At 41.4% G+C, this 3,213-nt stretch overlaps 1 non-coding gene and 1 pseudogene across 1 annotated transcript; one reads left to right on the top strand and one right to left on the bottom strand.

Annotated features, from left to right (window-relative positions):
- The first annotated feature begins 316 nt into the window (after nucleotides 1-316).
- On the top strand, nucleotides 317-391 carry LOC121310012. The gene has a single exon (XR_005948723.1). It is a non-coding gene; the product is annotated as a small nucleolar RNA SNORD31 (small nucleolar RNA).
- Nucleotides 392-2,475: 2,084 nt separating this feature from the next.
- LOC121310011 lies at nucleotides 2,476-2,649 on the bottom strand (annotated as a pseudogene).
- Nucleotides 2,650-3,213: the final 564 nt, after the last annotated feature.

Genomic DNA, 3,213 nt, shown 5'->3' with positions numbered 1-3,213 from the left:
TTGCAGTACCTCCAGGAACGGTGCACTCCCCTCCCGGGGGGAAACTGAGCTGGTGAAAAAGAGATTTCAAACTCCTGCAGTAGATGTAGGGCTGTATTTAGTTTCCAGTCTGTTAATCACAAATGGGTTTCTGCTGCAATAGCATCTTCCATCCGACAGATGGCGCCAAGCAAGTCTGGCATAAGATTACATTGAATGCCCTGTAGCGGAGAGTCCCACAGTGCTGTGTTGAAAACCTAACTCGACCTGGCTGTTTTTGGATAGAAGTCCCTGTAGTTTTAAACCTCGTTAGCCGGTGTGCTTTCTCAGAGTCTGCATCTCTTGTGATGATTTGTATTACCGCCCCAGTCTGAGAATTCATGACTGACTGGTACTGTACCTTCTGACTGCAATGGCTTGGGTTCAAGAGACTGAAACACATCACTCTTCTGACATGCTGCAGTCTACTGTGTGATGCTACAATGAGTTGCTTTTGCAAGCAGTGTCCAGACTAGATTCAGATTCAACACTTAAACTCAGTTTCTCAGACCAGTTTTTTAAACCTGTTTTTAAAGTGTATTTTTATTTCTACCGGTCTTTTATTCCTGGTTTGTTATGAGTTTTAAGACACACCTGAGCCTGTTATTATACACGCCGTGTCCTGTCTGTCCTGCTGATTTCAATACTAGACAAGCATATGCACAGTCCTTGAATGTGTAGCCTGTGCAGCAGTGAATGGGAGTGAGACTCAGTGCATTGTATCTCTCCTCTATTGCAGGCTCAGATACCCTGCCAATGCAGTGCTGCTCTGGAAGGCAATGGAGACTGCAATTGCAGGTTGGTATCTAAAGAATTGCTTGCTTTTCTTAGAAAAGGAGGTGCGCAGCATTGCTAAGGCTGCCCTGTAATAAAGGAGGTGCGCAGCATTGCTAAGGCTGCCCTGTAATGGGTAGTGTTTCATTATTGATCTCACAGAATGTAAAACGTTTACAAGTGAGGCACCTGTACACATGCATGATTTCCACAGAGTGGAAGAAAACAAATTCTAGAGTGCCGAGACCCAGTGTTACACAGAGGCTCTTCGGATCATTGTTATGCTGGATAAAAGCAAGTCTATCATTGTTTCAGTTCTAGTTTTTTCTTGAGGTTAATGTTTTTTGGTGTAAACATTTTAAATTCCACATTTATGCTGAGATGAGAAGCAAATAGTAACGTGAATTAGTGCAGACTATTCTGAGTTTATAATTTTATTTGCAGAAATGTTTGTTCTGAAGAAATATATTTTTTTGTTCTGTGCATTGAAAGACTTAGAATTAAGTGAATAATTACTGTTTATTCTGTCCTAAACCAGCAGTTTGTCAGCCCAAGGTGTTGAGACATTATGTTTAAAATGGAGGGAGAATGTTATACCTCTTTAGTGCAACTGTGTCCTAACTGTGCACCCAAGAGTCCTATTCGTCCTTAACTCAAAATAGTCTTTTATAGGAGACCATGTCTGTTGGGTTTACCAGTCCTCCTCATTCTGGAAGAGGTGTGCTGTGGCTATAATCCGTGGGGGAAAAGATTTCAGTGGTGATCGCCGAGACAGATCCAAGGCTGCAGTGTGCGTCGTAGGTAAGTTGTGTGTGTGTGGCTTTTTTCTTTTTTTTTCTTTTAAGAACTGTAATGACTGATGCTTAAGCAGACACTTTTTTTTGTTCACCTTTTGTTATGCATCGAAAATATTAACCACATATGATTGAGTGCGTGATGCGCCCTATAGCCTGGAGGTCACCGGTTTGAGTCCAGTTATTCCACTGCCGACTGGACGAGAGCTCCCAGGGGGCGGCGCGCAATTGGCCCAAGGGCAGGGGGGGTGGGGGTGGGGGATTAGGTTGGCCAGGATGTCCTTTGGTCACAGCGACCCAGTGTAGACTGGCCGGGCAGCTACAGGCTAATTTGTAAGCTGCTCTGAGTTGTGTTATCCTCTGACGCTGCAGCTCTGGGCTGGCTGAATGTAATCTTATGCCAGACTTGCTTTGTGCCATCTGTTGGATGGAACAAGACATTGCAAAGACCCATTTGTGATTAACCAGCCAAGAAACAAACCCAGGACACATTATATACAGTGCCTATAGAAAGTCTACAAACCCTTTCAAAATGTTCACCTGTTGCTTTATAGCCTGGAATTAAAATGCATTAAAATAGGTAGTAATCGTAAATTAGCTCAGGTATAACAAATTGCCTTCAAAATCACACACCAAGTTAAGTGGCCTCCACGTGTGTTAAATTGTAGTGATTCACATGTCAGGATAAATTCAGCAGTTCCTGTAGGTTTGCTCTGTGCGGGTTTAAATTATTTAAATCTTCATTTAAATGCATGAAATCTGGAGACACTGACGCAACAAAATGTGAAAAAAGTCCAAGGGGATGTAGACTTTCTATAGGCACTGTAGAGTCCTACCAGAATTGCAGGAGTTTGAAATCTATTTTTCACCAGTTCAGTTTCCCCCGGGAGGGGAGTGCACCGTTCCTGGAGGTACTGCAATACCAGGTCGATGCGTGGAGTGGACGGAGCAAGCCCCTCTTCCATCTCCCAGTTCCAAAAATCAATTTAATATATGGTCCCCAGATAGGGGACGTATCAGATATTAAATTGAAGTTTATTTTATTAAATCATAACAATACAATTGCGGTTTAGTGACAGTATTTACATACCCAAGCAATAGTGCCTCCCCATTTACAATACTGAACAATGACATGTATAACAAATTACATTATATAATTATGAACAGATTCCCAAACAAAAAATGAAATTTTTCCACTTCACCCCATAAATGCTTAGTTCTTTTTCAATCCTTATTTCCCACATTAATTTCAATTAACACTTTATATTTCAATCCATACCACAATTCTGCCCTCTTCATTTTTACTTGAGTGTTCCTTTTTCACCATATCTCTTTTCTAATACTTATTTTGCACCCAATTTCTTTTCTTTTTCAAATTCACAGCCCTTCCCCTCTGAGAATGAATTCAGGATTCAAAATAATCTGTTATTACTAACCTTAGCTTTTGTTATGTTCTTTTTCCAGAAGCAATGGGCTAGATAACTTTACCAAAAAACATGATTCAGACTCCTCTCTTGGCAGCCTCTGGTAAGTGTTGACCCTTGATTGTAGAACCCTTCTCTTGCCGGTAATCTCTTTAGTGCTGCCAGCCAATTTGGGTCTTTTCTCTCATTACTTAACTTTTGGT

The sequence above is a fragment of the Polyodon spathula genome, unplaced genomic scaffold (genome assembly GCF_017654505.1).
Source record: "Polyodon spathula isolate WHYD16114869_AA unplaced genomic scaffold, ASM1765450v1 scaffolds_1661, whole genome shotgun sequence".
NCBI lineage: Eukaryota > Metazoa > Chordata > Actinopteri > Acipenseriformes > Polyodontidae > Polyodon > Polyodon spathula.
Note: the sequence above shows the minus strand (reverse complement) of the source record. Positions and strands in the feature narration are given on the sequence as shown.